Here is a 12,667-nt window from a genome sequence, read left to right on the forward strand (position 1 = left end):
AACGCTTACAGCACCTGGTATTCCCAAGCAGTCTCCCATTAAAGTACTAACCAGGCCCAACACTGCTTGGCTTCCGAGATCAGACGAGGTCAGGAAAATTCAGGGTGGTGTGGCCGTAAGTAACAATGTCTGTGACAAATGTGCATTATATAAGTACAGGAATCATACGGTTCCTCTATGTAACCAGATAATTGCTGAGAAAGGCTGATGTGTAGTCGGCACATCTTCTTCCCTGACGTGATTATTCTCTTCAGCTGAAACTGAGACTCTCAGATCACTTCGTGTCTTCCAACAAAGCAGCAGCAGCTGAAGATGGCCAACGTCCTCATGTGTCACAGGGTGATCAGACGTTGCAACAAAAGACATGCAGGTTGTAGAGAAAAGAGAAAACGCTTACAGCACCTGGTATTCCCAAGCAGTCTCCCATTAAAGTACTAACCAGGCCCAACACTGCTTGGCTTCCGAGATTAGACGAGGTCAGGCAAATTCAGGGTGGTGTGGCCGTAAGGAACAATTTCTGTGACAAATGTGCATTATATAGGTACTGGAATCATACAATTCCTCTATGTAACCAGATAATTGCAGAGAAAGGCTGACTTGTTATGGGCACATCTTCTTCCCTGATGTGATTATTCTGTGGAGCTGAAACTGAGACTCTCAGATCACTTCGTGTCTGCCAACAAAGCAGCAGCAGCTGCTGAAGATGACCAACTTCCTCATGTGTCACAGGGTGATCAGACGTTGCAACAAAAGACATGCAGGTGGTCGAGAGAAGACAAAAAGCTTACAGCTCCTGGTATTCCCAAGTGGTCTCCCATTTAAGTACTAACCAGGCCCAACCCTGCTTGGCTTCCAAGATCAGACGAGGTCGGGCATGTTCAGGGTGGTGTGGCCGTAAGCAACAATGGTTCTGACAAATGTGCATTATATAGGTACTGGAATCATACAGTTCCTCTATGCAACCAGATAATTGCAGAGAAAGGCTGATGTGTAGCGGGCATATCATCTTCTCTGATGAGATCATTCTCTCCAGCTGAAACTGAGACTCTCAAATCACTTCGTGTCTGCCAACAAAGAAGCAGCAGCTGCTGAAGATGACCAACTTCCTCATGTGTCACAGGATGATAAGACGTTGCAACAAAAGACATGCAGGTGGTCGAAAGAAGAGAAAAAGCTTACAGCACCTGGTATTCCCAAGCAGTCTCCCATCCAAGTACTAACCAGGCCCAACCCTGCTTGGCTTCCGAGATCAGACGAGGTCAGGCTTATTCAGGGTGGTGTGGCCGTAAGCAAAAATAACTGTGACAAATGTGCATTATATAAGTACTGGAATCATACACTTCCTCTATGTAACCAGATAATTGAAGAGAAAGGCTGACTTGTTATGGGCACATCTTCTTCCCTGACGTGATCATTCTCTGCAGCTGAAACTGAGACTCTCAGATCACTTTGTGTCTGCCAACAAAGCAGCAGCAGCTGAAGATGACCAACTTCCTCATGTGTCACAGGGTGATCAGATGTTGCAACAAAAGACATGCAGGTGGTAGAGAGAAGATAAAAAAGCTTACAGCACCTGGTAATCCCAAGCAGTCTCCCATTCAAGTACTTACCAGGAACAACCCTGCTTGGCTTCCGAGATCAGACAATGTCGGGCTTATTCAGGATGGTGTGGCGGTAAGTAACAATGTTTATGACAAATGTGCATTATATAAGTACAGGAATCATACGGTTCCTCTATGTAAACAGATAATTGCTGAGAAAGGCTGATGTATAGTGGGCACATCTTCTTCCCTGACGTGATTATTCTCTTCAGCTGAAACTGAGACTCTCAGATCACTTCGTGTCTGCCAACAAAGCAGCAGAAGCTGAAGATGACCAACTTCCTCATGTGTCACAGGGTGATCAGACGTTGCAACAAAAGACATGCAGGTGGTAGAGAGAAGAGAAAAAGCTTACAGCACCTGGTATTCCGAAGTGGTCTCCCATCCAAGTACTAACCAGGCCCAACCCTGCTTTTCTTCCAAGATCAGACGAGGTCGGGCATATTCAGGGTGGTGCGGCCGTAAGCAACAATGTTTGTGACAAATGTGCATTATATAGGTACTGGAATCATACACTTCTTCTATGTAACCAGATAATTGCAGAGAAAGGCTGACATGTAGTGGGCACATCTTCTTCCCTGATGTGATTATTCTCTGCAGCTGAAACTGAGACTCTCAGATCACTTCGTGTCTGCCAACAAAGCAGCAGAAGCTGAAGATGACCAACTTCCTCATGTGTCACAGGGTGATCAGACGTTGCAACAAAAGACATGCAGGTGGTAGAGAGAAGAGAAAAAGCTGAAGGCACCTGGTATTCCCAAGCGGTCTCCCATTCAAGTACTAACCAGGCCCAACCCTGCTTGGCTGCCAAGATCAGACGAGGTCGGGCTTATTCAGGGTGGTGTGGCCGTAAGCAACAATATCGGTGACAAATGTGCATTATATAGGTACTGGAATCATACACTTCCTCTGTGTAACCAGATAATTGCCGAAAAAGGCTGACTTGTAGTGGGTTCATCTTCCTCCTTGATGTGATTATTCTCTGGAGCTGAAACTGAGACTCTCAGATCACCTCGTGTCTATCAACAAAGCAGCAGCAGCTGAAGATGACCAACTTCTTCACGTGTCACAGGGTGATCAGACGTTGCAACAAAAGACATGCAGGTGGTAGAGAGAAGAGAAAAAGCTTACAGCACCTGGTATTCCCAAGCTGTCTCCTATCCAAGTACTAACCAAGTACAACCCTGCTTGGCGTCCGAGATCAGACGAGGTCGGGCTTATTCAGGGTGGTGTGGCCGTAAGCAACAATGTCTCTGACAAATGTGCATTATATAGGTACTGGAATCATACGGTTCCTCTATGCAACCAGATAATTGCCGAGAAAGGCTGATATGTAGTGGGCACATCTTGTTCCCTGACGTGATAATTCTCTCCAGCTGAAAATGAGACTCTCAGATCACTTCGTGTCTGCCAACAAAGCAGTAGCAGCTGAAGATGACCAACTTCCTCATGTGTCACAGGATGATCAGACGTTGCAACAAAAGACATGCAGGTGGTCGAAAGAAGAGAAAAAGCTTAGAGCACCTGGTATTCCCAAGCAGTCTCCCATCCAAGTACTAACCAGGCCCAACCCTGCTTGGCTTCCAAGATCAGACGAGGTCGGGCATGTTCAGGGTGGTGTGGCCGTAAGCAACAATGGTTCTGACAAATGTGCATTATATAGGTACTGGAATCATACAGTTCCTCTATGCAACCAGATAATTGCAGAGAAAGGCTGATGTGTAGCGGGCATATCATCTTCTCTGATGAGATCATTCTCTCCAGCTGAAACTGAGACTCTCAAATCACTTCGTGTCTGCCAACAAAGAAGCAGCAGCTGCTGAAGATGACCAACTTCCTCATGTGTCACAGGATGATAAGACGTTGCAACAAAAGACATGCAGGTGGTCGAAAGAAGAGAAAAAGCTTACAGCACCTGGTATTCCCAAGCAGTCTCCCATCCAAGTACTAACCAGGCCCAACCCTGCTTGGCTTCCGAGATCAGACGAGGTCAGGCTTATTCAGGGTGGTGTGGCCGTAAGCAAAAATAACTGTGACAAATGTGCATTATATAAGTACTGGAATCATACACTTCCTCTATGTAACCAGATAATTGAAGAGAAAGGCTGACTTGTTATGGGCACATCTTCTTCCCTGACGTGATCATTCTCTGCAGCTGAAACTGAGACTCTCAGATCACTTTGTGTCTGCCAACAAAGCAGCAGCAGCTGAAGATGACCAACTTCCTCATGTGTCACAGGGTGATCAGATGTTGCAACAAAAGACATGCAGGTGGTAGAGAGAAGATAAAAAAGCTTACAGCACCTGGTAATCCCAAGCAGTCTCCCATTCAAGTACTTACCAGGAACAACCCTGCTTGGCTTCCGAGATCAGACAATGTCGGGCTTATTCAGGGTGGTGTGGCGGTAAGTAACAATGTTTATGACAAATGTGCATTATATAAGTACAGGAATCATACGGTTCCTCTATGTAAACAGATAATTGCTGAGAAAGGCTGATGTGTAGTGGGCACATCTTCTTCCCTGACGTGATTATTCTCTTCAGCTGAAACTGAGACTCTCAGATCACTTCGTGTCTGCCAACAAAGCAGCAGAAGCTGAAGATGACCAACTTCCTCATGTGTCACAGGGTGATCAGACGTTGCAACAAAAGACATGCAGGTGGTAGAGAGAAGAGAAAAAGCTTACAGCACCTGGTATTCCGAAGTGGTCTCCCATCCAAGTACTAACCAGGCCCAACCCTGCTTTTCTTCCAAGATCAGACGAGGTCGGGCATATTCAGGGTGGTGCAGCCGTAAGAAACAATGTTTGTGACAAATGTGCATTATATAGGTACTGGAATCATACACTTCTTCTATGTAACCAGATAATTGCAGAGAAAGGCTGACATGTAGTGGGCACATCTTCTTCCCTGATGTGATTATTCTCTGCAGCTGAAACTGAGACTCTCAGATCACTTCGTGTCTGCCAACAAAGCAGCAGAAGCTGAAGATGACCAACTTCCTCATGTGTCACAGGGTGATCAGACGTTGCAACAAAAGACATGCAGGTGGTAGAGAGAAGAGAAAAAGCTGAAGGCACCTGGTATTCCCAAGCGGTCTCCCATTCAAGTACTAACCAGGCCCAACCCTGCTTGGCTGCCGAGATCAGACGAGGTCGGGCTTATTCAGGGTGGTGTGGCCGTAAGCAACAATATCGGTGACAAATGTGCATTATATAGGTACTGGAATCATACACTTCCTCTGTGTAACCAGATAATTGCCGAAAAAGGCTGACTTGTAGTGGGTTCATCTTCCTCCTTGATGTGATTATTCTCTGGAGCTGAAACTGAGACTCTCAGATCACCTCGTGTCTATCAACAAAGCAGCAGCAGCTGAAGATGACCAACTTCTTCACGTGTCACAGGGTGATCAGACGTTGCAACAAAAGACATGCAGGTGGTAGAGAGAAGAGAAAAAGCTTACAGCACCTGGTATTCCCAAGCTGTCTCCTATCCAAGTACTAACCAAGTACAACCCTGCTTGGCGTCCGAGATCAGACGAGGTCGGGCTTATTCAGGGTGGTGTGGCCGTAAGCAACAATGTCTCTGACAAATGTGCATTATATAGGTACTGGAATCATACGGTTCCTCTATGCAACCAGATAATTGCCGAGAAAGGCTGATATGTAGTGGGCACATCTTGTTCCCTGACGTGATAATTCTCTCCAGCTGAAAATGAGACTCTCAGATCACTTCGTGTCTGCCAACAAAGCAGTAGCAGCTGAAGATGACCAACTTCCTCATGTGTCACAGGGTGATCAGACGTTGCAACAAAAGACATGCAGGTGGTCGAGAGAAGAGAAGAGGCATAAAGTACCTGGTATTCCCAAGCAGTCTCCCATCCAAGTACTAACCAGGCCCAAACCTGCTCGGCTTCCAAGATTAGACGAGGTCAGGCTTATTCAGGGTGGTGTGGCCGTAAGCAACAATATCTGTGACAAATGTGCATTATATAAGTACTGGAATCATACACTTCCTCTATGTAACCAGATAATTGCCGAGAAAGGCTGATGTGTAGCGGGCATATCATCTTCTCTGATGTGATCATTCTCTGCAACTGAAACTGAGACTCTCAGATCACTTCGTGTCAGCCAACAAAGCAGCAGTGGCTGCTGAAGATGACCAACTTCCTCATGTGTCACAGGATGATCAGACGTTGCAACAAAAGACATGCAGGTGGTCGAAAGAAGAGAAAAAGGTTAGAGCACCTGGTATTCCCAAGCAGTCTCCCATCCAAGTACTAACCAGGCCCAACCCTGCTTGGCTTCCAAGATCAGACGAGGTCGGGCATGTTCAGGGTGGTGTGGCCGTAAGCAACAATGGTTCTGACAAATGTGCATTATATAGGTACTGGAATCATACGGTTCCTCTATGCAACCAGATAATTGCAGAGAAAGGCTGATGTGTAGCGGGCATATCATCTTCTCTGATGAGATCATTCTCTCCAGCTGAAACTGAGACTCTCAAATCACTTCGTGTCTGCCAACAAAGAAGCAGCAGCTGCTGAAGATGACCAACTTCCTCATGTGTCACAGGATGATCAGACGTTGCAACAAAAGACATGCAGGTGGTCGAAAGAAGAGAAAAAGCTTACAGCACCTGGTATTCCCAAGCAGTCTCCCATCCAAGTACTAACCAGGCCCAACCCTGCTTGGCTTCCGAGATAAGACGAGGTCAGGCTTATTCAGGGTGGTGTGGCCGTAAGCAAAAATAACTGTGACAAATGTGCATTATATAAGTACTGGAATCATACACTTCCTCTATGTAACCAGATAATTGAAGAGAAAGGCTGACTTGTTATGGGCACATCTTCTTCCCTGACGTGATCATTCTCTGCAGCTGAAACTGAGACTCTCAGATCACTTTGTGTCTGCCAACAAAGCAGCAGCAGCTGAAGATGACCAACTTCCTCATGTGTCACAGGGTGATCAGATGTTGCAACAAAAGACATGCAGGTGGTAGAGAGAAGATAAAAAAGCTTACAGCACATGGTAATCCCAAGCAGTCTCCCATTCAAGTACTTACCAGGAACAACCCTGCTTGGCTTCCGAGATCAGACAATGTCGGGCTTATTCAGGGTGGTGTGGCGGTAAGCAACAATGGTTCTGACAAATGTGCATTATATAGGTACTGGAATCATACGGTTCCTCTATGCAACCAGATAATTGCAGAGAAAGGCTGATGTGTAGCGGGCATATCATCTTCTCTGATGAGATCATTCTCTCCAGCTGAAACTGAGACTCTCAAATCACTTCGTGTCTGCCAACAAAGAAGCAGCAGCTGCTGAAGATGACCAACTTCCTCATGTGTCACAGGATGATCAGACGTTGCAACAAAAGACATGCAGGTGGTCGAAAGAAGAGAAAAAGCTTACAGCACCTGGTATTCCCAAGCAGTCTCCCATCCAAGTACTAACCAGGCCCAACCCTGCTTGGCTTCCGAGATCAGACGAGGTCAGGCTTATTCAGGGTGGTGTGGCCGTAAGCAAAAATAATTGTGACAAATGTGCATTATATAAGTACTGGAATCATACACTTCCTCTATGTAACCAGATAATTGAAGAGAAAGGCTGACTTGTTATGGGCACATCTTCTTCCCTGACGTGATCATTCTCTGCAGCTGAAACTGAGACTCTCAGATCACTTTGTGTCTGCCAACAAAGCAGCAGCAGCTGAAGATGACCAACTTCCTCATGTGTCACAGGGTGATCAGATGTTGCAACAAAAGACATGCAGGTGGTAGAGAGAAGATAAAAAAGCTTACAGCACCTGGTAATCCCAAGCAGTCTCCCATTCAAGTACTTACCAGGAACAACCCTGCTTGGCTTCCGAGATCAGACAATGTCGGGCTTATTCAGGGTGGTGTGGCGGTAAGTAATAATGTTTATGACAAATGTGCATTATATAAGTACAGGAATCATACGGTTCCTCTATGTAAACAGATAATTGCTGAGAAAGGCTGATGTGTAGTGGGCACATCTTCTTCCCTGACGTGATTATTCTCTTCAGCTGAAACTGAGACTCTCAGATCACTTCGTGTCTGCCAACAAAGCAGCAGAAGCTGAAGATGACCAACTTCCTCATGTGTCACAGGGTGATCAGACGTTGCAACAAAAGACATGCACGTGGTAGAGAGAAGAGAAAAAGCTGAAGGCACCTGGTATTCCCAAGCGGTCTCCCATTCAAGTACTAACCAGGCCCAACCCTGCTTGGCTGCCGAGATCAGACGAGGTCGGGCTTATTCAGGGTGGTGTGGCCGTAAGCAACAATATCGGTGACAAATGTGCATTATATAGGTACTGGAATCATACAATTCCTCTGTGTAACCAGATAATTGCCGAAAAAGGCTGACTTGTAGTGGGTTCATCTTCCTCCTTGATGTGATTATTCTCTGGAGCTGAAACTGAGACTCTCAGATCACCTCGTGTCTATCAACAAAGCAGCAGCAGCTGAAGATGACCAACTTCTTCACGTGTCACAGGGTGATCAGACGTTGCAACAAAAGACATGCAGGTGGTAGAGAGAAGAGAAAAAGCTTACAGCACCTGGTATTCCCAAGCTGTCTCCCATCCAAGTACTAACCAGGTACAACCCTGCTTGGCGTCCGAGATCAGACGAGGTCGGGCTTATTCAGGGTGGTGTGGCCGTAAGCAACAATGTCTCTGACAAATGTGCATTATATAGGTACTGGAATCATACGGTTCCTCTATGCAACCAGATAATTGCCGAGAAAGGCTGATATGTAGTGGGCACATCTTGTTCCCTGACGTGATAATTCTCTCCAGCTGAAAATGAGACTCTCAGATCACTTCGTGTCTGCCAACAAAGCAGTAGCAGCTGAAGATGACCAACTTCCTCATGTGTCACAGGGTGATCAGACGTTGCAACAAAAGACATGCAGGTGGTCGAGAGAAGAGAAGAAGCATAAAGTACCTGGTATTCCCAAGCAGTCTCCCATCCAAGTACTAACCAGGCCCAAACCTGCTTGGCTTCCAAGATTAGACGAGGTCAGGCTTATTCAGGGTGGTGTGGCCGTAAGCAACAATATCTGTGACAAATGTGCATTATATAAGTACTGGAATCATACACTTCCTCTATGTAACCAGATAATTGCAGAGAAAGGCTGACTTGTAGTGGGCACATCTTCTTCCCTGATGTGATTATTTTCTGCAGCTGAAACTGAGACTCTCAGATCACCTCGTGTCTATCAACAAAGCAGCAGCAGCTGAAGATGACCAACTTCTTCACGTGTCACAGGGTGATCAGACGTTGCAACAAAAGACATGCAGGTGGTAGAGAGAAGAGAAAAAGCTTACAGCACCTGGTATTCCCAAGCTGTCTCCCATCCAAGTACTAACCAGGTACAACCCTGCTTGGCGTCCGAGATCAGACGAGGTCGGGCTTATTCAGGGTGGTGTGGCCGTAAGCAACAATGTCTCTGACAAATGTGCATTATATAGGTACTGGAATCATACGGTTCCTCTATGCAACCAGATAATTGCCGAGAAAGGCTGATATGTAGTGGGCACATCTTGTTCCCTGACGTGATAATTCTCTCCAGCTGAAAATGAGACTCTCAGATCACTTCGTGTCTGCCAACAAAGCAGTAGCAGCTGAAGATGACCAACTTCCTCATGTGTCACAGGGTGATCAGACGTTGCAACAAAAGACATGCAGGTGGTCGAGAGAAGAGAAGAAGCATAAAGTACCTGGTATTCCCAAGCAGTCTCCCATCCAAGTACTAACCAGGCCCAAACCTGCTTGGCTTCCAAGATTAGACAAGGTCAGGCTTATTCAGGGTGGTGTGGCCGTAAGCAACAATATCTGTGACAAATGTGCATTATATAAGTACTGGAATCATACACTTCCTCTATGTAACCAGATAATTGCAGAGAAAGGCTGACTTGTAGTGGGCACATCTTCTTCCCTGATGTGATTATTTTCTGCAGCTGAAACTGAGACTCTCAGATCACCTCGTGTCTATCAACAAAGCAGCAGCAGCTGAAGATGACCAACTTCTTCACGTGTCACAGGGTGATCAGACGTTGCAACAAAAGACATGCAGGTGGTAGAGAGAAGAGAAAAAGCTTACAGCACCTAGTATTCCCAAGCGGTCTCCAATTCAAGTACTAACCAGGCCCAACCCTGCTTGGGTTCCGAGATCACACGAGGTTGGGCATATTCAGGGTGGTGTGGCCGTAAGTAACAATGTCTCTGACAAATGTGCATTATATAGGTACTGGAATCATACGGTTCCTCTATGCAACCAGATAATTGCCAAGAAAGGCTGACTTGTAGTGTGCACATCTTCTTCCCTGATGTGATTATTCTCTACAGCTGAAACTGAGACTCTCAGATCACTTCGTGTCTGCCAACAAAGCAGCAGCAGCTGCTGAAGATGACCAACTTCCTCATGTGTCACAGGGTGATCAGACGTTGCAACAAAACACATGCAGGTGGTAGAGAGAAGAGAAAAACCTTACAGCACCTGGTATTCCCAAGCGGTCTCTCATCAAAGTACTAACCAGGCCCAACCCTCCTTGGCTTCTGAGATCAGACGAGGTCAGACATATTCAGGGTGGTTTGGCCGTATGCAACAGTCTCTGTGACAAATGTGCATTATATAGGCAATGGAATCATATGGTTCCTCTATGTAACAAGATAATTGCCGAGAAAGGCTGATATGTAGTGGGCACATCTTGTTCCCTGACGTGATTATTCTCTCCAGCTGAAACTGAGACTCTTATATCACTTTGTGTCTGCCAACAAAGCAGCAGCAGCAGAAGATGACCAACTTCCTCATGTGTCACAGGGTGGTCAGACGTTGCAACAAAAGACATGCAGGTGGTAGAGAGAAGAGAAAAAGCTTACAGCACCTGGTATTCCCAAGCTGTCTCCCATTCAAGTACTAACAAGGCCCAAACCTGCTTGGCTTCCAAGATCAGACGAGGTCGGGCATGTTCAGGCTGGTGTGGCCGTAAGCAACAATGTCTGTGACAAATGTGCATTATATAGGTACTGGAATAATACAGTTCCTCTATTTAACCAGATAATTGCCGAGAAAGGCTAACTTGTAGTGGGCACATCTTCTTCCCTGATGTGATTATTCTCTGCAGCTGAAACTGAGACTCTCAGATCACTTCGTGTCTGCCAACAAAGCAGCAGCTGCTGAAGATGACCAACTTCCTCATGTGTCACAGGGTGATCAGACGTTGCAACAAAAGACATGCAGGTTGTAGAGAGAAAAGAAAAAGCTTACAGCACCTGGTATTCCCAAGCAGTCTCCCATCCAAATACTAACAACTAACAAGGCATAACCGTGCTTGGCTTCCGAGATCAGACTTATTCAGGGTGGTGTGGCCGTAAGCAACAATAACTGTGACAAATGTGCATTATATAAGTATTGGAATCATACACTTCCTCTATGTAACCAGATAATTGCAGAGAAAGGCTGACTTGTAGCGGGCACATCTTCTTCCCTGACGTGATTATTATCTACAGCTGAAACTGAGACTCTCAGATCACTTCGTGTCTGCCAACAAAGCAGCAGCAGCTGCTGAAGATGACCAACTTCCTCATGTGTCACAGGGTGATCAGACGTTGCAACAAAAGACATGCAGGTGGTAGAGAGAAGAGAAAAAGCTTACAGCACCTGGTATTCCCAAGCTGTCTCCCATTCAAGAACTAACCAGGCCCAACCCTGCTTGGCTTCCGAGATCAGACGAGGTCGAGCTTATTCAGGGTGGTGTGGCGGTAAGCAACAACATCTATTACAAATGTGTATTATATAGGTACTGGAATCATACACTTCCTCTATGTAACCAGATAATTTCCGAGAAAGGCTGACTTGTAGTGGGCACATCTTCTTCCCCGATGTGATTATTTTCTGCAGCTGAAACTGAGACTCTCAGATCACTTCGTGTCTGCCAACAAAGAAGCAGCAGCTGCTGAAGATGACCAACTTCCTCATGTGTCACAGGATGATCAGACGTTGCAACAAAAGACATGCAGGTGGTAGAGAGAAGAGAAGAAGCTTACAGCACCTGGTATTCCCAAGCGGTCTCTCATCCAAATACTAACAACTAACAAGGCCTAACCGTGCTTGGCTTCCGAGATCAGACTTATTCAGGGTGGTGTGGCCGTAAGCAACAATAACTGTGACAAATGTGCATTATATAAGTATTGGAATCATACACTTCCTCTATGTAACCAGATAATTGCAGAGAAAGGCTGACTTGTAGCGGGCACATCTTCTTCCCTGACGTGATTATTATCTACAGCTGAAACTGAGACTCTCAGATCACTTCGTGTCTGCCAACAAAGCAGCAGCAGCTGCTGAAGATGACCAACTTCCTCATGTGTCACAGGGTGATCAGACGTTGCAACAAAAGACATGCAGGTGGTAGAGAGAAGAGAAAAAGCTTACAGCACCTGGTATTCCCAAGCGGTCTCCCATTCAAGAACTAACCAGGCCCAACCCTGCTTGGCTTCCGAGATCAGACGAGGTCGAGCTTATTCAGGGTGGTGTGGCGGTAAGCAACAACATCTATTACAAATGTGTATTATATAGGTACTGGAATCATACACTTCCTCTATGTAACCAGATAATTTCCGAGAAAGGCTGACTTGTAGTGGGCACATCTTCTTCCCCGATGTGATTATTTTCTGCAGCTGAAACTGAGACTCTCAGATCACTTCGTGTCTGCCAACAAAGAAGCAGCAGCTGCTGAAGATAACCAACTTCCTCATGTGTCACAGGATGATCAGACGTTGCAACAAAAGACATGCAGGTGGTAGAGAGAAGAGAAGAAGCTTACAGCACCTGGTATTCCCAAGCGGTCTCTCATCAAAGTACTAACCAGGCCCAAACCTCCTTGGCTTCTGAGATCAGACGAGGTCAGACATATTCAGGGTGGTTTGGCCGTAAGCAACAATCTCTGTGACAAATGTGCATTATATAGGCAATGGAATCATATGGTTCCTCTATGTAACCAGATAATTGCAGAGAAAGGCTGATATGTAGTGGGC

At 46.0% G+C, this 12,667-nt stretch overlaps 3 non-coding genes and 22 pseudogenes across 3 annotated transcripts; all 25 read right to left on the reverse strand.

Annotated features, from left to right (window-relative positions):
• Nucleotides 1-2: 2 nt before the first annotated feature.
• LOC140289203 (5S ribosomal RNA) lies at nt 3-121 on the reverse strand (annotated as a pseudogene).
• A 269-nt stretch (nt 122-390) lies between these two features.
• On the reverse strand, nt 391-509 carry LOC140294948 (5S ribosomal RNA; annotated as a pseudogene).
• A 272-nt stretch (nt 510-781) lies between these two features.
• On the reverse strand, nt 782-900 carry LOC140299123 (5S ribosomal RNA; annotated as a pseudogene).
• Nucleotides 901-1,172: 272 nt separating this feature from the next.
• LOC140298285 (5S ribosomal RNA) lies at nt 1,173-1,291 on the reverse strand. Its single transcript, XR_011913946.1, has one exon. It is a non-coding gene; the product is annotated as a 5S ribosomal RNA (ribosomal RNA).
• Nucleotides 1,292-1,949: 658 nt separating this feature from the next.
• LOC140299830 (5S ribosomal RNA) lies at nt 1,950-2,068 on the reverse strand (annotated as a pseudogene).
• Nucleotides 2,069-2,337: 269 nt separating this feature from the next.
• Nucleotides 2,338-2,456, reverse strand: LOC140281415 (5S ribosomal RNA; annotated as a pseudogene).
• Nucleotides 2,457-2,725: 269 nt separating this feature from the next.
• LOC140292061 (5S ribosomal RNA) lies at nt 2,726-2,844 on the reverse strand (annotated as a pseudogene).
• A 269-nt stretch (nt 2,845-3,113) lies between these two features.
• LOC140305080 (5S ribosomal RNA) lies at nt 3,114-3,232 on the reverse strand (annotated as a pseudogene).
• Nucleotides 3,233-3,504: 272 nt separating this feature from the next.
• LOC140298286 (5S ribosomal RNA) lies at nt 3,505-3,623 on the reverse strand. Its single transcript, XR_011913947.1, has one exon. It is a non-coding gene; the product is annotated as a 5S ribosomal RNA (ribosomal RNA).
• A 658-nt stretch (nt 3,624-4,281) lies between these two features.
• Nucleotides 4,282-4,400, reverse strand: LOC140316399 (5S ribosomal RNA; annotated as a pseudogene).
• A 269-nt stretch (nt 4,401-4,669) lies between these two features.
• On the reverse strand, nt 4,670-4,788 carry LOC140309920 (5S ribosomal RNA; annotated as a pseudogene).
• A 269-nt stretch (nt 4,789-5,057) lies between these two features.
• On the reverse strand, nt 5,058-5,176 carry LOC140292062 (5S ribosomal RNA; annotated as a pseudogene).
• Nucleotides 5,177-5,836: 660 nt separating this feature from the next.
• Nucleotides 5,837-5,955, reverse strand: LOC140282038 (5S ribosomal RNA; annotated as a pseudogene).
• Nucleotides 5,956-6,227: 272 nt separating this feature from the next.
• Nucleotides 6,228-6,346, reverse strand: LOC140319812 (5S ribosomal RNA; annotated as a pseudogene).
• A 661-nt stretch (nt 6,347-7,007) lies between these two features.
• Nucleotides 7,008-7,126, reverse strand: LOC140298287 (5S ribosomal RNA). Its single transcript, XR_011913948.1, has one exon. It is a non-coding gene; the product is annotated as a 5S ribosomal RNA (ribosomal RNA).
• A 658-nt stretch (nt 7,127-7,784) lies between these two features.
• Nucleotides 7,785-7,903, reverse strand: LOC140309926 (5S ribosomal RNA; annotated as a pseudogene).
• Nucleotides 7,904-8,172: 269 nt separating this feature from the next.
• LOC140290483 (5S ribosomal RNA) lies at nt 8,173-8,291 on the reverse strand (annotated as a pseudogene).
• Nucleotides 8,292-8,560: 269 nt separating this feature from the next.
• On the reverse strand, nt 8,561-8,679 carry LOC140297254 (5S ribosomal RNA; annotated as a pseudogene).
• Nucleotides 8,680-8,948: 269 nt separating this feature from the next.
• LOC140290484 (5S ribosomal RNA) lies at nt 8,949-9,067 on the reverse strand (annotated as a pseudogene).
• A 657-nt stretch (nt 9,068-9,724) lies between these two features.
• Nucleotides 9,725-9,843, reverse strand: LOC140294999 (5S ribosomal RNA; annotated as a pseudogene).
• A 272-nt stretch (nt 9,844-10,115) lies between these two features.
• LOC140292869 (5S ribosomal RNA) lies at nt 10,116-10,234 on the reverse strand (annotated as a pseudogene).
• A 269-nt stretch (nt 10,235-10,503) lies between these two features.
• On the reverse strand, nt 10,504-10,622 carry LOC140289780 (5S ribosomal RNA; annotated as a pseudogene).
• A 657-nt stretch (nt 10,623-11,279) lies between these two features.
• Nucleotides 11,280-11,398, reverse strand: LOC140292785 (5S ribosomal RNA; annotated as a pseudogene).
• A 660-nt stretch (nt 11,399-12,058) lies between these two features.
• On the reverse strand, nt 12,059-12,177 carry LOC140269783 (5S ribosomal RNA; annotated as a pseudogene).
• A 272-nt stretch (nt 12,178-12,449) lies between these two features.
• On the reverse strand, nt 12,450-12,568 carry LOC140290837 (5S ribosomal RNA; annotated as a pseudogene).
• Between the last annotated feature and the right edge of the window lie 99 nt (nt 12,569-12,667).

This window comes from Leuresthes tenuis, unplaced genomic scaffold (genome assembly GCF_036924035.1).
Source record: "Leuresthes tenuis unplaced genomic scaffold, fLeuTen1.0.hap1 SCAF_1, whole genome shotgun sequence".
Classification (NCBI taxonomy): domain Eukaryota; kingdom Metazoa; phylum Chordata; class Actinopteri; order Atheriniformes; family Atherinopsidae; genus Leuresthes; species Leuresthes tenuis.